This window comes from Ovis canadensis, chromosome 4 (assembly GCF_042477335.2).
Source record: "Ovis canadensis isolate MfBH-ARS-UI-01 breed Bighorn chromosome 4, ARS-UI_OviCan_v2, whole genome shotgun sequence".
NCBI lineage: Eukaryota > Metazoa > Chordata > Mammalia > Artiodactyla > Bovidae > Ovis > Ovis canadensis.
This window is the reverse complement of record NC_091248.1, coordinates 67,540,954-67,564,302: the sequence shown is the minus strand read 5'-3', so window position 1 is coordinate 67,564,302 and position 23,349 is coordinate 67,540,954.

The following is a 23,349-nucleotide window of genomic DNA, read 5'->3' as shown; positions in this document are numbered from 1 at the left end:
CTACTGGCATTGCATCTTAAATAAAATCACAGATATATCTGAATATATATAACTTTTACCTGGAATCCCTCTCTCTGCTTGTATAAAGATCACCAAGAAGTGAAGTGAAGTGAAGTCGCTCAGTTGTGTCCAACTCTTTGCCACCCCATGGACTGTAGCCTACCAGGCTTCTCTGTCCATGGGATTTTCCAGGCAAGAATACTGGAGTGGGTTGCCATTTCCTTCTGCAGGGGATCTTCCTGACCTAGGGACTGAACCTGGGTCTCCCGCATTGCAGGCAGTCGCTTTACCCTCTGAGCCACCCAGGAAACCATACATCATATACACATGGGTAAAAGACGCTTACTCCTTGGAAGGAAAGCTATGACCAACCTAGACAGCATATTCAAAAGAGGAGACATTACTTTGCCAACAAAGGTCCGTCTAGTCAAGGCTATGGTTTTTCCAGTAGTCATGTATGGATGTGAGAGTTGGACTGTGAAGAAAGCTGAGTGCCGAAGAATTGATGCTTTTGAAGTGTGGTGTTGGAGAAGACTCTTGAGAGTCCCTTGGACTGCAAGGAGATCCAACCAGTCCATTCTAAAGGAAATTAGTCCTGGGTGTTCTTTGGAAGGAATGATGCTAAAGCTGAAACTCCAGTACTTTGGCCTCCTCACGCGAAGAGTTGACTCCTTGGAAAAGACCCTTATGCTGGGAGGGATTGGGGGCAGGAGGAGAAGGGGATGCCAGAGGATAAGATGGCTGGATGGCATCACCGACTCGATGGGCGTGAGCTTCAGTGAACTCCAGGAGTTGGTGATGGACAGGCCTGGCATGCTGCGAATCATGGGGTCACAAAGGGCCGGGCACGACTGAGCGACTGAACTGAACTGAACTGATATGTATGCCTATTCATGTAAATTGACTTCTTTGGGTCCAGAAAATTAAGAGAAACAATGCATTTTCATTTAACATATACAGGGCAACATATTTATACAAATGTATGTATTAACTTTAGGGCATTTGTAAAGTATATGACATTCAGTAGTGAGCTAGTTATTAAATTAAGCTCATTTAAATCTTTTCATTTAAAATCTAATGGTTAATGTATCTAATTAGCCATCTTAAGTTCTCTATGCCAAAGTTGGCAAATGACAAAAAAGAGTAGAAAAAGAATGAAAAGAAAATTTGAATACATGAAAATATACACTATTATTGGTTGGGGACATTCAATACTGCAAAGAGGTCAATTTTTTCTCCAAAGTTAATGTATAATGTAAATTTAGAATTATGTGAATTTGGTGAAAAATCAGCAAAATGATATTAAAGTTCATCTAGAATTGTTAAGGTAAAAAAAGTCTAGAAATATTTTGAAAGGAAGAGAAACTACTATTAAAACACATTCAGTTCAGTTCAGTTCAGTTGCTCAATCGTGTCCGACTCTTTGGGACCCCATGAATCAGAGCATGCCAGGCCTCCTTGTCCATCACCAACTCCCGGAGTTCACCCAGATTCACATCCATCAAGCCATCCAGCCATCTCATCCTCTGTTGTCCCCTTCTCCTCCTGTCCCCAATCCCTTCTAGCATCAGAGTCTTTTCCAGTGAGTCAACTCTTCACATGAGGTGGCCAAAGTACTGGAGCTTCAGCTTCAGCATCATTCCTTCCAAAGAAATCCCAGGGCTGATCTCCTTCAGAGTGGACTGGTTGGATCTCCTTGAAGTCCAAGGGACTCTCAAGAGTCTTCTCCAACACCACAGTTCAAAAGCATCAGTTCTTCGGCGCTCAGCCTTCTTCACAGTCCAACTCTCACATCCATACATGACCACAGGAAAAGCCATAGCCTTGACTAGACGGACCTTAGTCGGCAAAGTAATGTCTCTGCTTTTGAATATACTATCTAGGTTGGTCATAACTTTTCTTCCAAGGAGTAAGCATCTTTTAATTTCATGGCTGCAGTCACCATCTGCAGTGATTTTGGAGCTCAAAAAAATAAAGTCTGACACTGTTTCTACTGTTTCCCCATCTATTTGCCATGAAGTGTTGGGACCGGATGCCATGATCTTCATTTTTTGAATGTTGAGCTTTAGGCCAACTTTTTCACTCTTCTCTTTCACTTTCATCAAGAGGCTTTTTAGTTCCTCTTCACTTTCTGCCATAAGGGTGGTGTCATCTGCATATCTGAGGTTATTGATATTTCTCCCAGCAATCTAGATAATTTAATTATAACAGTTCAAAATTAGTATTGTTATAGATAGAAAATTTTGAATTTTAACTAGGTGGGGAGTCCAGAAATAAGTTCAAGGGTACTTTGGAATCTAGCAGAGAATAGTGTATGTGCATGTCTGACTCTTTGCAATCCTACGGACCACGTCCTCTGCCAATGGGCTTCTCCAGACAGAAGTACTGGAGTGGGTCCCAGCCTGGATCAAACTGCGTCTTTCATGTCTCTTGCATTGGCAGGTAGTCTCTTTACCACTATTGCCACCTGCTATTAATGAAAAAATAATATTTGGACAACTAGCTACCCATTTTGGATTAAAAAAAAAAAACAATAAATAATTCTGAATTTCTTTTACTCCAAAATAAACTCCCTAGATCAAGTATTTAGCTGTAAAATTTCAAACCATAAGAGATCTAGAAGAGATCATTAGCTAATTAAAAAATAATAATTTGTGTTAATTTGAGGAGAGGAGACAATCCTAAATATAGACAAAACCCTAAAACCATGAAGAACGAAGATCGACAAATCTGGCCAAAAAAAAAAAACCAAAAAACTTTTCTATGGCTAAAAATAGGATAAACCAAATCAAAGGGCAAACTAAGGGGGAAATCTGTAATAGATAATATTTTATGTAAATATATGAGTTTTTTGAAAAATCAATAAAATAATCAACCCAATAGAAAAAAATAATAATCAAAGGAATAAGTATCACAAAAAATAGCAAAAATGTTAAAAAAAATAAAAGCAGAGAACTATGCTCAAAGTCAGTCATAACAAAATAGATTAATCATGGTAATAATGTGACTTTTTTGTTTGCACTTAAAGTTTGGTAGTTCCCAGTGCTGTTAAGGGTATGAGGAAATATGTATTCTATACTGTTGATGCTATCAGTGCAATTTTTTAAAGCAATTTGTGAAATATAGTGATATTACCCAATAAACATTATAATGTGCATATCTTCATAAGTAACAATAGAGATACAAATTAAAATGAAATACTGTTATATGAGCCAAAAAAGGACTGAAATTAATGAATTTAAGAACATGTGTGTTCATGCTCAATCACTTCAGTCATACCCAACTCTTTGCATCCCCTTATAGATTATACTCTGCCAGGCTCCTCTGTCCATGGAATTCTCCAGGCAATAATACTGGAATGGGCTGCCATGCCATCCTGGCATGCCAGGGCATCTTCCCAACCCAGGGATCAAATCGGCATCTCCTGCATTCCTATATTATAGGCAGATTCTTTACTGCTGAGCTACCGGGGAAGTTCTAAGCTGCCAGGGAAGCCCTTTAACAACACAAATCTCTAGTAAAGATATAAAACAGAAGGAACTCTCTTTTATTCTTGGTGAGAAAATACACTGGTACAACCAGTTTGAAAAACTGGCATCATTTTTCTCAATTTGAACATATGCCTAATTTATGACCTAGCAATTCAACTCCTAATTATACACAGAACCAAAAACTTTCATACAAGCACTGTGTTTAGAACAGCATTATTTGTAATATTCCCAGACTGGAAACGCAAAGGTTCATCTGCTGTGAAACGGACAAATTAATCAAGTGGTATTCATAAAATGGACACTGTACAACCACAAAAATGACTCAACTACTGATGTATACAACTACAAAGATTTTATCCAATAAATGGTAAGTGAAAGAAGCTAGACACAAAAGTAATTCCAGGTACATAAAGACGAAACAAAGTTTAACCTTAGAGTTAGAAGTCAGAATAGTGGTATCTTTGGTAAAGAGGAAAAAAGATGAAAGTAGCAATTGTCAAATTTCCAGGAATGTTGTTGGATTGCTGCCAATTTCCTGGCTTTCTTCAGATACTCACTTGTGATCACTGTTTGAGCTATATATTTATGTGTTGTGCAAATGATCTGAATGTTATAATTTATAATAAAAAGTTTTAAAAATAAGAAACAGCAGGTTAAAAGAGAAAGAATAAAGAAATTATTCAAATTTTTAATGCTCTAAAAAACCTCTATAGGTTATCATAATGGCCCTTAATAATAATAGCAGCTTCTAAGTAAATAAGAAGAAAAATGAAGATGTAGATATAATTGGTTAGCAGATCAATCATCCATTGATTTTAACCTGTTGGTACAATTCTGCCATTAAATATGGAATTATAAAAGTCACACAAAAAAATATTTACTTTTTCATACACTCAAGTTTTCTGCCTTCTTATCCTCATGTGTGAATGTGCTTAGTCGCTTAGTCATGTCCAACACTTTGTGACCCCCATCCAGGCTTCTCTGTCCATGGGATTCTCCAGGCAAAAATACTGGAGTGTGTTGCCATTCCTTTCTCCAGGGGATCTTCCAGACCCAGGAATCAAACCCAGGTTTCCTGCATTGCAGGCAGATTCTTTACTGTCTGAGCCACCAGGGAAGCCCTCTTTTCCTCATACATTAATTAAAAGTATGGAAAAAACTCTGATAAATGTATTGGGTCACAAAGAATTGGACGTGATTTAGTGACTGAGCAATGCATGCACACACACCTAGAGACTGCCAGGGTCCACTTGGATCGCAAGAAACAAAATCAGTATACCACACTGAATTATACATACTAATGTCTACAATCTGTCTGCCAGATGGGAGAGATTATGCTTGTTTTAAAATAAATTTTTTGACATTTATGTTTCCTTAAAAAACATATGGGAAAAAAACCTGATAAATATAAATAAACTAAACATTTTGATGGCTAATAAGCTTATGGCTTTTCACAGCTTTGTACCTTGCTGGGATTATCTTCATTCTCTGGGAGATATTCTAGATATTAATTCCTAAAGAAAATTCTAGGTCTGAGAAGAAAATTGATATTCTGTGTACCCATTTAACTAGTTCCATGTTTTAAACTTCTACTATATTCAGATTACCATAAGAAATAAGACATGTTTTTTTATCTCATGGCCTTAGAGATCAATTTAATAAGAGATGAGCCTACATAAAGACTGCTTTGCTTACACTGAATGGCATGGTTACCTCTGGAGTCTCACTTTTGCCTAAAATTAAAAATAGAATTTCAGTTTGGAAAAGAATAAGGTGACTTTCCTCACATGGGGGAATTAGGCCATGATGGGCCCTGTTATGGAAAAGAGGCAGTCTTGCTAGGAGAGAGTAGCCCCCAGAGCCAAAAAGATGGGGACATGTATGCTCATTCGTGTCTGAATCTTTGCAACCCCATGGGCTGTAACCTGTCAGGTTCCACTGTCCATGGGATTTTCCAGGCAAGCATACTGGAGTTGGTTACCATATCCTACGCCACGGGATCTTCCTGACCGAAGGACTGAAACTTCATCTCCTCCATCCCCTGCATTTGCAGGCCAATTCTTTACCACTGTGCCATCTGGGAGCCAGAAAGAACCTATTTCAAATATAGTCACTGACTTTATAACAAGGTGACTTCCCTAAACCTCAGGAAGGGCAGCTTAACAAGTGAAAATAATCCTGTGTCCATTAACTGCAGTTATACAGACTGGCTGCTTATATGTACTTAATTAATTTCAGCTACCTTTTCTTGTTTCAATGGTTAGCTATAGTCACTTGCCTAGTGTTTCACTTCCTATATTGGTCTGTAAGCTTTTTGAAATTAGGGATCATATCTTATTCTTCTTTATACCCCTTATAGAACTTGGCATAATGCCATGTGCAGAGCTGAAATTCCATATTTGCTGAAGGAATGAAATTTTTTCAACCACATATTGACTGTGAGAAATGAAGATATGTGCCCTTAATTCTGCTGAAGCTAAAGGAGAATCTACCCAATTAACCCAAACCAATGATGATTACTCACATTCATTCTAGAGAAAACTAAATATGTATTTAACAACTGTCATTGGGAACATGAGGTTGTACAAACAAAAAATAAATAAAACAGGACTACTGATTTGTGTAAGGAGATGTGAGAAGAAATAAGTTTCAACTCATTGAAGAAACTTGTAATACAATAGGTAGCTATAAAGACTGATTTTTTGTGTGCTTGTAGAGTCAAGTTATTACTTTAGAGGCATACGGATTTTTGCAGATACATGTGATGCTGAAATTTGGAATTTTGTATAAAATATACCCTCACCTGAAATAGCTTAGCTACTTGATGCCAGGATGTAGAAGGAATAGACAAATTAATGTCAAAGTCCTTTAAAGCCCTGTGATTCTTTGACCTATTTGGTTTTCCCCTTCTATCTCACCTCTCAGGAAAGCTCTGAAAACTTTAAACATATATAATATAATTAGACAACTAACAGAAGTACTCTAAAGCTGTCCAATTATTCCTCTTATACTAGGATGGTACATCATAATGAAAAGTATCAATGTTTTAGGTGACTAAGGTCACATATATATGATAGGTAATAATCATACCATTATGTGTTAATAGCACACCTTATCCCATCCTATTGTATTTGAACTTTCCATGAAAACAATAGCCTGTGGTGAAACAGCTTGTCACAGATACTAATGAAAAATTGCCTGATGGGATCCCTCCTGCAATCATTACGCTCCTGAGGTCTGGGAAATCACTAAACACAAAAGTAACATTTTCCTCTATCTCTTATATTCTGCCAAATATTGCACACAAATTCAGAATACCTCAAGTGGGAAAAGTGGGTAACACACGCAGAATGGTTTTTAGACTACAACCAAACATTGATTAATTACAGAGCTGAACGGCAAGAGGACAGGTTGATGGAGGGGGCAAAGTTGATGCCATTTGTTTTTGACACCAAAGTTATTTCAAGCTTATAAGCAAATAGATGTTAATCTTTGTTACTAATTTTGTATAGCACCTTCCCTGTGATGAACTTCACAGATTTCTATGGAACAGAAATAGGTAAAATGCCTCCCCCATGTAACCTTAATGGTCTCTAAAAATAATAGAGTATTCTCATCACCGGAGCTTTCCCTTTTCAAAGATTCTGTATAGTAGGTTTTGGAAAAATAAATGAAGGAATGACTAAGAAATACAAAGATTCTTTGTAAGATAATAAAATAGGATTTGAATAATTATTATCCCATTTTGTTTTTTCAACTTTAGAGTCTCTATATGGGTCAATTTCTATTGCCTGAATTACAGTAAAATCAAAATAACAAAAAAATGGCAATTTCCTGCACTCTCTCTTAGTTTTTTTTTTTTTCAATTGCAGCCTGTCGCAATAATTTTATTTTCCAAATGCAAAATACCTCATTTGAAATGCAAGCTTCCCAAAAGTTGGCCAACTTTTTTGTGCTCAAAATGGCAGAAACAAATAAATCTTTTTTTCTGCAATCTCCTGTTAAAACTCCTTTTGGCACATGCACTGAATATGAATCAGCCATCATGTAAATACACTTTTGTGTCAATATTTTTTATTGTAAAATATTTTTCCCATTGGAGTAAAAATGGAACAAGGGTTCACAAATCAGATTACTACCACGTTCCTAGTTTACCTTGCATGGATAGCATTTAAGACACAGTTGACCTCTTATCTCATATATATATATATATACATATATATATAAAAAAATATACACATATATGTTAGCTGGAAACAATTCATCAAGTAAGTTACCCCCTTCCCTTTCAAATCCACTTGTATTACTAAAAGGTTGAGTAAAGACCTCTGGGGAACAAGGGCAATTTTTGACATGGGTCTCAACAGATTAAACTATGCAGGGACAATATAGAATACATTGGAGCAATAACATTATCACATCATAGGCTGATTGAGAGGCATTTCCTTGCATTTCTGTCCTTTTACCATAAGCCAATAGTAGCCACAGGCATTTGACTGGAGAGCCTGGAGGATTGACAGGCCTGGCAGTCATTACACGCTGGATTGAATACTAGATTACTCCAAAGTGGCTGAGGGTCAGGGATCAGTGTGTTCCCTTTTGGCACTAAATGACTTTAATATCCTTACTGTATTAGTCAATTACTTTAAAGCTGCTGCTCTCTGAGCTCTCTCTGCCCCCCTGCAGTTTACTATGGACATTTGAATTGCTCCCATACTTAACCCCCACAATCTGCTTTTAGCTGTCAAAAGAACAGTGCTATCAGTGGAGCTATTGACAATATGAAAAGAACTGAGATACTTGTGGAGGTGTCAAGTGCCTCTTTCTTTTGGCTGCTTAGTTTAAAAAAAAATTTTTTTTAAAAACTAAATAACTCAGTTACAAAGGGGTCCTCGAAGAAAAAGAACTCAGAGTCTTTTAATCTACTGGCATGTAAAGTGACCAACAGGAAAAAAAATAGTGGAGTTGATTTTCTTTTTTACTACTTACTTCCATATACTATGCATCTTCTATGTGAGTTTTTATGAATTTTGTGAACATACACTTTCAATGTAACTGTGAAAAGAGTGTGCACCTGAGTGAGGACCTGTATCAAAGTCTTTATTTCATTTCATGATAGTTCCTGTAATAGTGGAGAATTATATTGCACTTCTCAATTTATTGGTGCAACACAGTGAAGAATTTTATATCACAGCCACTGAACTTTTAAAAGGTCTGGTGTGGCTTGGTGTTAAACCAACATGTCCAGATTAAATATGGACTAAGCTGATTTGAAATTTAAAACTACTTGAAAGTCGTGCCTTCAGTATTTCAGAAAAAGTGATACGATTCCCACACAAGAGCACATCTGTTGAGCAGCCCCTGACTTGCATTTGTTTGCATGTGGATATAGAGTCTATTTACTCGTGTCAGTGAAAGCGTGTATAAGTCACAGTACTACAACAATAATAAAGACATCACACATTTCTAAGATTCTTAAGAACTATTTTACATGGGAAATGTTAAAAATGAAACAAAAACTTACAGAAAGGGTAACACACTGCCATTATCTTACTTATACCATAATCTGAGAAAACCACTAATTTCATATTTTAGGGCCTCCTTTCACTAAGACTATCTGATCAACTGTTTTGCTGAGTTTCCACTATTGATTTCTGTGTATACTAAATTACATATAGACAGATATAAGCAATTCTCCACAGCAAAAAATTTAAGTAAAAGCTTAATTTTTCTAAAATAATGACTAAATAAATAAACAGCATGGAAAATTTTTCACTTTTTTTCTAAAAATTTGAACCCATAAGCTGTGATTTCAGGAACCGTCCTCATCTCTCTTGCTTAGAAAAGATTTTCCTCAGTTATGAAAACATACCACAAAATACAATGTCAGCAGAAACAAAATAAACCAACCCAAGTCAAAAATGGAAAAGAAATTGCACGTTTAGATTGTATCAAGTTATTAGAGAAGACAGTTTTGTCATCACAGTGGCATTTTTAAGGTAATTTAAAGGGAAAATGGCATGAAATTATAAGATTTGAGAACTACTCTGTATTATTTGCTAAATATAAAGATTTTGATTCAATTGTTGAAAAATGGCATTAACCTGATTCTAAAGACTTAAAACACACCTTTAAACTTCTAAGTGATACAGGACAGCTTCCAAATCTTATCATTTAGAACCACTTTTCCTTTAATTAGAATGTAGGGTTTTTTCATTAGTCTAGTTTTTAATGCATACAGATCATATACATGGACTAAACTATATATATTTGGGTCTCAAAAGCTGATAAGACACCTACCATAGGAAAGATAGACCAGAAGACAATATTACATATTTCCTTTCAGTGGACACCTATTAAAAATACAAATATTACTCCCTTGGCAAATTAATTTCAGGATTTTGCTCATTTAAAATTTAGTCAGCAAAGCAGCTTTAAAAACTTAATAATGACAAATATGCATCATTAGCACTTTCCCTTCATTTATATTTTGTTGTGTTTTGGGAATTGAGTATTCTAGGCAAGAAAGGTAGACTGACAAGAAAGTGATTGAGTCAGCCCCCTTGATAGTTGGGATGACAGAAGGTGAAGAACTGTAGCTGCAGCTGACAACTTCTTTAAAATGAGTCACTTATACATATTTACAATTTATAATTCAACAATAACTCTATGGGTAGCATATAAACAGAAGTATTTGATGGTTTGCTTGGAATTCTGATCATTACTGTGTTGATAGGCACGTGTTTCTATTAGGAAGGGTTTTTTTTCAACAAGTCTTTGGAAAAGTCTAGTCTTTCCTCTGTGTCTCATAATTATTTCTAAGAGATAACTTCCTCTTACAGTTTACTTACCACATTTTATTTCTGTAAGAAACATACAGTGCATTCATCAAAGGTTAACTTCCTCTTCTACTCTGTCATGATGTTTAGGTAGATATATTAAAATTATATTTCCTCTAGAATGTATTATAAAGTAAATTGAGTAATTTTTTGTAACACCATACACTAGTTATCTTTCAAACATAAGAATGATCATCACTGAAATATCTATTTAGTAAAATACTGAGTTATCTTATGAAGTACAAAGATCTACAACAATCTGTTTGTATAGCATCTGATTTTCATTTTCACAAATTTCATTATTGATTCCCTAATATAACAAGGAGGATTTAAATGATTAGAAGGGGTGTGGGGGTGCATACGCCTTTCTTTCTGACCTAGTGGGTAATGAGGTAGACAAGCCCCTAACCCATTACGCCTTCAACTATGGGAGTGGGCATGCAGTTAAATTTCAAAACATAGCAAAAGGTACATATCATTTACGACTGTGGAAAAAGAACATGTAGAGTTATAATCTGTGCTTTAACATCTTTCTCAGTAATTATATAGAAAATTAACTAAAGGTCACAGTCTTTGAGCTTCCTGTTGCAGTATAAAATGTGGACATACCATATTCACATGTGCAGTAAATCACTTGACATTTTCTGATTTTATAAAGAACATTAACAATGTATGAAACAGAATATAGTCAGTAGATAGTAACTGGTTTAAGCAGAGATAAGTTTATATTATAAGTAGCACAAATAAGGGCAACAGAGGTTTTTGATGATGTGATCTTTAACAACTGTCTGAATGCTTCCTGGTTTTCTTATGAAAATATATGTGCATACGTGTGTGTGTGTGTGTATGTGTGCATGTTCAGTAATTCTGGTATAAAAAATTGACAGTTGTTTTAGCGAAGTATCATTAGAATCATTTAAAATGTCTATTTCCTTTTGAATCGCTTCCTACGTCAACAATTAAAAGAAAACTCTGTAGAATCTGCTTGTCATGTTATCATACTTCAGTAGGTAAACAATTCACTGACTGTCTTTGTACTAGAGTGGGGCTCATAATTTTCAGTCTGAAAATGACATATACAAATAAAGGAACTAAAGCATGGAAAGTAACATATTTTGGTCTTGTGACTAATGGTAACCTGGTGCTATTGAATTACTGAACTGTGTCTGAGAACTAATGAGAAAATTTTCCCAGGGGAATCTTTATCCAGTGCACTTGGAGAGCACCTCAGGGACCTATTCTGAGTCTGTCACCTTCCCCGTCTCATTGACACTCCACTTTCTTTACCACCATTACACTGTGCAACCATTTCACTTCACACCTCACGATTAGAATATTAAAAGGAGAGAATACTACATGACTTGTTCCAGATAGCAGAGTTGTTTTTGACACTTAGAATAGAAATTGTCACCAGAATATCACAAAGACATGAGAGTCTCCAACTGAGTAGTACATTCTAAAACTTAAAGCTATTTTATTTCGTAGCTAATAAAAACTTTTAAGAAATCTCTTAATGGCACATAATTCATTTACTCAGAGCTATTTAAAGGGCTGCATAATTTTAACCAGAAAGAATAATTGTACTTTCAAAGCTACAAAAAATGATTCTGCCATAGAAATATAGCTTGGGTCGTTATTACATTGATCTTTTGTTGGTTATTGTTGTTTGATCTTGTGCATGCTTGGATAGAAGATATGTCCCTAGACAGAGGGTTGCATTTCTTGTACTGGTCAGTGGTTAAGATTAGCACGTTACCACAGAGAGGGTCTTACTGTAGTGAATAAGGACAACGTTATTTCTTCTAGAACCAATACTGACATACCTAACAGGACATTCCTAATTTCTGACAAAAAGGAACAGAGTTGGAAAGATATGACCATTTAGAATGTATTCCACTATTACAATGCTTTATATATGTATATACCTTTTTTTACATATACAATGTATACAAATATATATATGTGTATGTATGTATATATATATATATATATATATATATATATATATATGAAACTATTAACTAAGGAATTCTCTTCTGAAAGCTGGGAACTATTTTTTTTTATCAGAAGCAAAATTCCTGCCACTAAAAATACAAAATTAATGTTCATCAATTATTTTATCTTTTCCAAAATTTTGATTACTCCCTCTGTGCCTGGGCTTCCATACATCCCTATAGAATAAGCACTGTTATTTCCATTGCTGAGGTTAGGCTATTAAATTAAGGGCATTACACATTCACATAAAAGACTGCCCCATGTACATCTGGGGTTGGAATTCATTAATTCTCTAATAATTTTAAGTTATATGTATATTTTGTAAAATATACTTTGCACAGTAAACTCCCCTTATTCATACTATTGCTACATTTATATTTGCCCCAGATTAGACGAACTCCACTCTTAATAGGGTTTCCCTGGTGGCTAAGACAGTCAAGAATCTGCTTCCAGTGAAGGAAGACCTGGATTTGATCCCTGGGTTGGAAGGATCCCCTGGAGAAGGAAATGGCAACCCACTCCAGTATCCTTGCCTGGAGAATTCTATGGACAAAGGAGCCTGGTGGGCTACAGTCTATGGGGTCCCAAAGAGAGGGACATGACTAACACTTTATTAGACGGAAGGACTAACACTTTATTTCTTTCTTTCCACTCTTATTAACAAGTGGTTAAATTCATATACTTATATGGCTAAATGTATACAAATATTATTAAAAATGAAAGTCTACAGGATAATAAAGCCATTCTCCTTCCATAACAAAGTATTTTTTAATAGCTTTCAAAGTTTCATAATGGGAGCTTGTCTGGGCTAGAAGAAAAAAAAAACAAACCAGTCCTGGTTTGGTCATTCAGGTTTTCACTATGAACATGCATCCTGGGATTTGGTACTTTCACAATTTTCGTAGCTTAGTTGACCTCGTATATTGGTATTTCCCTTTCAGAACCTTATTGCAGAGCAAATGGAGATTAAAACAGTTTTTGAGTTCTTTAATTTCTGAAACTTAATGCTTGACAACACAGGGTCTACAACAAATTTTATAGAAATTTCCTTCCAGACACACCCAGAAAAATATATTACTCTGACAAAAGTAGAACTGAAAACATTTCAAGTTCAGGGGACGGTAGAAAGTTTAAAGGCTTGAAATCCATTTGTAATGGTGGGCATTTTGGATGAAATTATCCATGAAGAACTATCCATCTTGAGGTAAGTTTATCAGTCAAATACAGTAAGTTCAGGAAAAGAAAGGGAAAAATTAGACATGTGTCCTGCCGTCATCCATACTTTCAGTGTTCGTGGGCATCTATGCTTTTGCTACTTCAGATCCATTTTATATCATATGCTATGATGAAAGTTCATCCTATCCCTCTGCCACAGGAACCTTTTTCCGTTGTAAAAAGACATAAAAACTGAATTTTGGCTCCTTTTTGTCTGTTATGAATTCTAAAAAGTTATTCTTTTGATGTGTAATGTAGATCTTCTACAGTGTCTGTTAATTTAATGTGATAGAAGGCAAGAGAAAGAGAAAGAAAAGATCTAATTTCTGATACAATATTTGTATTTAAGTACTCAAGTATTAAAGTGGTATTTGCCCAGCAAGTTGAGTTTAGAATGCTTTTCCACACAGGTATCTTGAGCTTAAGTAGATGAAACCCTGTGACTCTTGAGTGGTAATGATTCAAAATATAATTCACATGAGGGAGTTAAACACACATAATAAGCCTACATGAGCCGTCTGTTACAAGGGTTTCCTTCATTTTCTATGCTAGAGTCACAAAATAACTTCAAACTTTGTTCCAGAGATGAAATCAAAAGTCCACCTCACATACATGAAAAGGGCATCTCTATGGATTTAAACCAAGACCTGATTATTCAGGAGCAGCTTATTTGGCTCGTGGCTAAGTCAAAGTTTGCTACTTCTGGGCATGTTTGACTATAGGGAACTCGCCCTCATTTTCATCCCTTAGCCTGTTCTGAAGGATGTGAAAAACACACAACTTCATTTTTTCTCATGTGGTTTTGAATGGGCTCTTATTTGACTCATCTCCTTTAGAAGTGGGGAAAAAAATAAGAAAGCTTTTGCATGTGCAGGGATTTGGGGATTTATTCTCTTTCTTCTCTTTTCTATTTCTTTTCCCCTTGACAGAATTTCTGGGTTTTAAGCATTTGTAAGGTCTCTGCTTCATTCTTTCAAACTAAACCCTGATATGTGGGTGAGATGATGGGGGATATGGGAAACAGGAAATGGATTTCTATCCACAGGACAGCTTAGAATCCAGGGGACTGCAGGTCACCATCCTGGGCAGGACACTTCAGCTGAAAGAGTTTCAACACAGTTTATGCCGAGATATAACAGCAACATTCAATGGATGGGCCCTTTCTGACGGTAGTCATCGAGAACACAACCCTACCTTGGTACATTACTCTATCTTGCATACACTCTTAATATCTACTTTTTTTTTTTTAACTTATTGCACCTGAATCTCCTTCAGTCCATTTGCTACTTAAATTTTTAATGTTGGTACTAAACTAGTCACACAAATGAGACTTTCTGACAGCAAACAAAAGGAGACGCACTCCTCTCAACCAAGACCTAGATTATGCCCGAAAAACTATTTTCTTTGAAAGGAACAGAGTGATAGAAAAATCATGGAGTTCAGTAGAACCAATTAGGTATAAGTGCAAAATGGTTTCAATAAAGGATAAAAATATGAGCAGAAACGGTGTGTGTAAACTTTAAAAACCCTTTGACTCAGGACTGAATTCATGCAGAAAGAGCCAAATTGAACTTTATTTATCAATCAATTCAATTCACAGTAAGATACTATCATAAAAGGGAGGGTCATGCTTTTCATTGCTAAGTTTCTACATTAGTATGTTTGGTATTTTATTTTCAGTGTCAAAGAACCTAGCTGACAGTTTGAATCAGAGTCAATTTATTTCAACAAATACTATAAATTGGTACCTGTTTTATATTTCTGTTGTTTTGATAATCCATGGCTGAACTGATTTCCCTACACTGCACTCTTATAACTTTAAAGTGTCATTTGAGAAGAGAGGGATTTTATTTTCTCATGATCTTATGCAGTTGAAGAAAAAAAATTCTTTGAGGTATTTTTGGCAAAATTTCCTTCAGCCATGTCTATATAGTGTCTAAATAAATAGTGAAAAGTTGAAAAGTTCAGTCAATTCCCTTTGTTAATGGCTTTCAAGACACTAAATAAGAGTTTAACTCAAAATGATATCTAACTTGCTCAATTAAAGTAACCTGTCATTTCAGTTCAGTTAGTCAAAACCTTTGTGCACATTGTTGAAGGCTTTGCTACTCAAAGACTGTAGCAAACTTACTGATCGTTAGATTCTCCATATGAAATAAAAGTTCAGTACTGCATAGGCCTGAGTGTAGTGTTTAACACTGTTTGATTTTCCTTAAGATTTTTGTCCATAAAATCCTAATACAAAATGCAGAGTAACTGGGTATTTTCCTTCACTGGTTTTCTGGGTAAGTCTAAATTTGGGGCTCTTTTTTCTAAGCAGATTCCCAAATATTTAGAAGCTAGTTGTAGAGAAATGTAGATAAATGAGAGAGAATCTCTGCTTATAAGGAGTTTTGCATTAGCAGGGGGAGACTGCCTCCAACAGACTTGATGACAAATACCACGCTGAAGTTAATTAATTCAAACGGGTTCAGACAATATTTCGAGAAAAGTACAAAGAGAATGGGGAAAAGAGTCTATGAAAGAATGAACAGTAGAGCCTAGATTTAAGGAATGAGACTTAAAATTTAAGGAAGGGCATTTAAACTAAAGAAACAAGATGAGTAAAATATTCACTTAGATGAGCAAGGGAGTGAGTGTTTGTGTCCTAATGTAGATTGTACGGAGAGATAACAGTAGATATTTCAGAGCCTCAAGGGGGACAACGCATAAAAATGATTATGTCTGAAATTATTTACCATACACAAACAAGCAAGATACTTTATAATCTTTTATTGTCAACAAGAATTCCCAGTTTAAAGCTAGTGAGTGGTATGTGGCTAATCAATTTTATTTCACTCTGAGGTAGAATGAAGTATTTGTGTGCTCTAAATCACTCACTGGGAAGTCAAACTGATTGAAATGACAGTGAAAAAATTTTAAGTATCATAGCTACAAAAAAAAAACTGTTAAAATTTGGTTGTTTTATATCTTAATGACAGGGAGAACATTATTTCACCAAATACAGGTATAGATGCATTATTCAATAGTCTTTTTGACAGTAAGGATCAGAAAATGGATTTTCCACAGCTAAGGACTTTAGAGAGGAATCATTAAGGGTTCTTAACTACTATTCCAAAAGTGTTTTCCAACTTTCTGTGGTTCTGCTGGTGTTCCAGAATCATTTTGCTGGACACACTGAAAGCATGCTTCAGCGGTATAAAGGCACAGTGCTTCCTGAATTCAGTGCATCTTCTGGGATTCAGTGAGAACCAAGGGGACTCATTTCAATCTTGGAACATTAGCTAAATTGTGCAGTTTTTGTTTATATGATTCTGGGCATGCAGTCATAAACGAAGATGAAATTGAATCCTTCTTAGAAAGTTCATCAAAGCATTTGTTTCATCTATGCATATTGCTTTCTTGAGGAGACGTTTCCAACCACAAGGATAATACTACACACATTCTATGCCAAACTTTTTGAGGAAGTAGCATCCAGGTCATGGGATTCCATGGTAAATTAACACTGAGGTTCTTCAAATTTATCGAAATTGTTTTCAGGTTTCCAGTTGGCATTGTTTGGAATCCTCAGTGAAGGGTTCTATTGATGAGGTTCCAAAATACACTACAGAAACATCACCTTCTCCCCAAACAGGCTACATGCTGTACATCTGATGTGGTGTTCCAGTTTTATGGTTAGTCTGGAAGACAGTGCTGCAGCAGGAATACAAGTGTTGAAAAAACCCTCCAGAGGACACCTAAAGAGAATCCATGCTGGTTCTTAATTTTTGTTGTTGTTGTTGTCAGTTCCTTTTATCTTTTTTGCACACGCAATGTTTGGGTAATGACTTGAGAGCTTGGTTATTCACATAAAACATACTTGAATTTCATTTTTATAAATCTCTTTTAAGATATTTAACCATCTGCCATAAGAAATTGCCCACCTGTCCCATTCAACAGGCATTAATCTCCAACCCTGGTACCACTCTCCTCATTTTTTTCTTTGCTTTCTTCACATTTTTTTCCTATCTTGTCTCATGTCATATATATATTCCCTTTTACATTGTCATATTCTAAATAGAGAAGTTAAAAGAACTTTGTGTTTTACTGTTCCACTCTAAATATACTTAAGCTCTTCTCATTCCCTTTTTCCCCCTTTTTCAGCTTTATTGAGGCACAACTGTCAAAAATTATATATAAGTGAACAACATGATGTACACACACATTACCTCACATAGTTACCTTTTCTTTTTTTTCATTCCCTCATTCTCCTTCCTTCTAACAACCACTTATTTATTCTCTGTATCTATGGTCTGTTTCTATTTTATTATGTTACATATTTTTTAAATATTCCACATATAAGTGATATCATAAATTATTTGACTTTCTCTGCTGACTTATTTCACTTAACACAATGCCCTTTATGTCCATCTGTGTTGTCACAAATATCCATTTCTTTTCAAATAGGTCCTTCAAACTCATTTCTTATTAAGATAGACTTCAAACATGTTCTGGTGATTTAGCCCCCAAAGAATTATAAAAGTATGTATCAATTTGGAAATTTTTAAGTTTTCATCAGAAACTCCTCATAATTTTAATAAGTTTAAGTAGTTGTAAGTTATGCAATTTCTAACATGTTCTAAATATCACTGTTTAAATAAAGCTTAAAACAATTTTAACTTAGAATAGAATAATTTATATTAGAAGCAAATTAAGAGAAGTACATTGGGAATGGTGAAAAATCTGCTCCTCCATAGAAGAGATAAGAACAATGGAAAAAATGATCAAAACTGTCTTTTTCAGAATCTTGGAAACTGAACCAAGGAACTTGCAATAATCCAAGAAGAACCTATCAAGAAAAATGAATCTCAGTAAGAACTGCAAGCTTTGCATCATTTAAATTTTCCCTATTCCTTTCTTTCTCCTCCCAGGTCTACAGCATGCTTGAGAGCCAACAGCCTCACAACTATGACGGCTATAAAAATCAGTACTCTAGTGGGCACTGGAAAAGACAGATGGGTTTGGAGATTCCCAAAACCCCCATTCCCAGAGAAACATCACAATTTTGAAGCTCCTTGAAAAGTTCCATTTTCACAGTTTGCCTTTATTTAATCAAACTCAAAGCTTATCCTGTGTGAAGTCTTATTCCTAGCGCATGTGTTGAAAGTAATCTGTGGCAATTATCCAACAGGGAAGCAGTCTGGGGTGGAGTACTCAGTTCAGTTTAGTTCAGTTCAGTTCAGTCGTTCAGTCACGTCTGACTCTTTGTGACCCTATGAATCACAGTACACCAGGCCTCCCTGTCCATCACCAACTCCCAGAGTTCACTCAAACTCGTCAGTGCTAAATAAGAAGTTGAATAAAAATCTAAAAGGAATATCAGGGGAAAGATATTTCCATAAGCAGTGCTTAGCTCTGACATATTCTTGACAGTATAGAATGCCAAGCACATGTGCAGAGCTGTGCACACTTCAAGAAAAAACTAAAAATACTCTAAATGGTTACCTTTATCAGAGCTTGAAGCTTTCCCCAAGCAGGAATAGAAGGCTAAGGCAGAGTTACAGACTGCTCCTTGGAGAACTGAACTGGCCTTCAAATACACAAAGAACCACTTGGCAAAAGTTGGGAGATTTATTAATTCAAGACATATCCCACCATTAACTGACCACTAAGCTTAGTGAGCTTGCAGTGCCCCCACATAACTAAAACCAGACTTTATAGACTTAACCCAGTTGTAACTAAAGGACAACAACAACATAAAAGGATATCAAGCAAATTCAATGAGGAAAGAAAGAACAGTCTTAACAATTGGTCCTGAGCAGCAGGAAATCCACACATAAAAGAGTGAAACTATATCCCTAAATTCACACAATATATAAAAGTTAACTCGTAGACCTAAATGTAAGGACTTAAAACTCTAAAATACTTAGAAATGCTTTCTTAGGTATGACATCAAAAACACATCTGACAAAAAAATTTGATAAATTAGGTTTCACCATAATTAAAACCTTTTGTGCTTTATAACACACCATCAAGAAAATAAAATACAACCAACACAATGGGAGAACATTTTTGCAGACCATAGAAGGGCTTCCCAGGTGGTATCAGTGATAAAGAATCCACCTGTCAATGCAGGAGACACAAAGATGTGGGTTCAATCCCTGGGTCTGGGAGATCCCCTGGAGAAGGGAATGGCCACCCAATCCAGTATCCTTGCCTATAAAATCCCATGGATAGAGGAGCTTGGAGGGCTACAGTCCATGGGGGGCACAAAGAGTAGGCCATAGATGAGCAACTGAATGCACACACACATGCAAATACTATATTTAGTTCTTTAACCAACCTGGATTACACTTTGATGTTCTGAAATATGAAGTGTTATTGGGATAATTATGGTTAAAGATAATTGTCCTAGCACTATTGAAAAAACAGTTAATCAAAATGCAGTGACTTAAAATACCATTTTTATCATACACTAGTGTTTTCATTGAAACATGCCTTTGACAGTTTTCTCTTCTGTTCCTTGTGCTGGTATCTCCCTTTTAATTACTATAATTTTACAATGTACTTTAACATTTAAAAGTCAAGGACAACATTAAATAAGCTATCTTTTTATAGAATTCTCTTGGCTAGTCTCATATATTTAACCTTACACAAGGAATTTAGAATTATTTGATAAAGTTTCCCAACATTTTTTATAGCGATTTTAAATCATGTGACGAAGTACAAAAGTTCAGCTCAGTTGAGTTGTTCAGTCCTGTCAGATTCTCTACAACCCCATGGACTGAAGCACACCAGCCCTCACTGTCCATCACCGACTCCCGGAGTTCACTCAAACTTATATCCATTGAGTTGGTGATGCCATCAACCATCTCATGCTCTGTCGTCCCCATCGCTTCCCACCTTCAATCTTTCCCAGCATCAGGGTATTTTCAAATGAGTCAGTTCTTCGCTTCAGGTGGCCAAAGTATTGGGCTTTCAGCTTCAGCATCAGTCCTTCCAATGAATACTCAGGAGTGACTTCCTTTAGAATGGACTGATTGGATCTCCTTGCAGTCCTAGGGACTCTCAAGAGTCTTCTCCAACACCACAGCTCAAAAGCATCAATTCTTCAGCACTCAGCTTTCTTTATAATCCAACTCTCACATCCATACATAACTACTGGAAAAAACATAGCTTTGGCTAGATGAAACTTTATTGGCAAAATAATGTTCTGCTTTTTAATATGCTATCTAGGTTGGTCAAAACTTTCCTTCCAAGAAGCAAGCATCTTTTATTTCATGGATGTAGTCACCATCTGCAGTGATTTTGAAGCCCCCCAAAATAAAGTCTCTCACTGTTTCCAATGTTTCCCCATCTATTTGCCATGAAGTGATGGGACCAGATGCCTTGATTTTCGTTTTCTGAATGTTGAGTTTTAAGCCGACTTTTTCACTCTCCTCTTTCACTTTCATCAAGAGGCTCTTTAGTTCTTCTTCACTTTCTGCCATAAGGGTGGTGTCATCTGCATATCTGAGGTTATTGATATTTCTCATGGCAAACTTGATTTCAGCTTGTACTTCATCCAGCCCAGCATTTCTCATGATGTACTCTGCATATAAGGTAAATAAGTAGGGTGACAATATATAGTCTTGATGTACTCCTTTCCCCATTGGGAACCAGTCTGTTATTCAATGTCCTGTTCTACCTGTTGCTTCTTGACCCACATACAGATTTCTTAAGAGGCAGGTCAGGTGGTCTGGGATTCCCATCTCTTTCAGAATTTTCCAGAGTTTGTTTTGATCCACACAGTCAAAAGCTTTGGTATAGCCAATAAAGCAGATGTAGATGTTTTTCTGGAACCTTCTTGCCTTTTTGATGATCCAGTGGATTTTGGCAATTTGATCTCTGGTTCCTCTGGCTTTTCTAAATCCAGCTTGAACATCTGGAAGTTCATGGTTCATGTACTGTTGAAGCCTGGCTTGGAGAATTTTGAGCATTCCTTTGCTAGCGTGTGAGATGAGTGCAACTGTGTAGCAGTTTAAGCATTCTTTGGCATTGCCTTTCTTTAGGATTGGAATGAAAACTGACCTTTTCCAGTTCTGTGACCACTGCTGAGTTTTCCAAATTTACTGACATATGGAGCGCAGCATTTCACAGCTTAATCTTTTAGGATTTGAAATAGCTCAACTGGAATTCTATCACCTCCACTAGCTTTGTTTTAGTGATACTTCCTAAAGCCCACTTTACTTTGCATTCCAGGATGTCTGGCTCTAGGTGAGTGATCACACCATAGAGATTATCTGGGTCATGAAGATCTTTGTTGTATAGTTCCTCTGTGTATTTTTGCCACCTCTTCTTAATATCTTCTGCTGCTCTTAGGTTCATACCATTTCTGTTCTTTATTATGCCCATCTTTGCATGAAATGTTCTCTTGGTATCTCTAATTTTCTTGACTCTTTCCCATTCTGTACTTTTCTTCTATTTCTTTGCACTGGTCACTGAGGAAGGCTTTCTTATCTCTCCTTGCTATTCTTTGTAATTCTGCATTCAAATGGGTATATCTTTCCTTCTCTCCTTTGCCTTTTGCTTCCCTTCTTTCATAACTATTTGTAAGGCCTCCTCAGACAACCTTTTTGCCTTTTTGCATTTCTTTTTCTTGGGGATGGTCTTGATCCCTGCCTCCTGTACAATGTCACAAACCTCTGTCCATAGTTCTTCAGGCACTCTGTCTATCAGATCTAATCCCTTGAATCTATTTCTCACTTCCCTTAATCATAAGGGATTTGATTTAGGTCATACCTGGATGGTCTATTGGTTTTCCCTTGTTTCTTCAATTTAAGTCTGAGTTTGGCAAGGCGGCTTCTTTACCAACTTAGCTACCAGGGACTTTACAAGTACAAAAGTGGGAGGACTCAAATTATTCACAGCCTGAGGCGACATTTAGTCCTGTCTTAAAACCTGTTTATTTACAAACACCAATAATACTGATAATAACCATAACCAATCAGACACATGTCTTTAAAAAGCAGCATGCTTATACATTTATTCTTTAACCTAATATCTACCCCAGAGTAAAGCATTTAAGGAGTTATACAATATTATTTTTAATTGGATTTATCAGTTATTTAGGGGGATAATCCATATGAAGATTTACTATGGTTCTAATTTAGGAAGAGTTCTCTTTTCTTATCCTAATCTTTATAGTGGTCTTTCAACAATTTTGAAACATATTTTTACCTCAAAATCACTTACAGATATTACCTATTTTCATTGCTTTGTGAATGAGAATATTTGCTACCCTACTGACTAAACTTTTACAGTAATATATGTTAAAAAAATTGATTTTGTAACTGATTATGAATCTCGCTCATTAGGGCTAAATATAACAAAAATTAATTTTAATCAATTATTTGAATGTTTTGAATAAACAAGTATGTTTTCTAACAATAATAATTTTATCTCTAATTTTTTTCTTCCTTTATTGTATTGTCTAGAACTTTCAGAATCATCTTGAATAATAGCAATAATAGACATCCTTACGTTGTTCTGTTTCTTAATTTTAATTACAATGTAATTCAATGTTTCAAAATCAAGTAAATGCAAATTATTGTTGGCATAAATTTTATCACAGTATTTTTTTGTTTGTTTTTAGTTTGTGCTAACTTTTTTATAAAGGGATACTGTATTTCATCAAGATTTTTTTTGAAATATGACAAAATATTGCTTTTTTTGAGTTATTGATTGATTTAATTAGCTATTGAAATTGATTTGGGGTTTCCCTGGTAGCTCAGCTGAAAAAGAATCTGCTCATGATGCAGAAGACCCCAATTCAATTCCTTGGTCAGGAA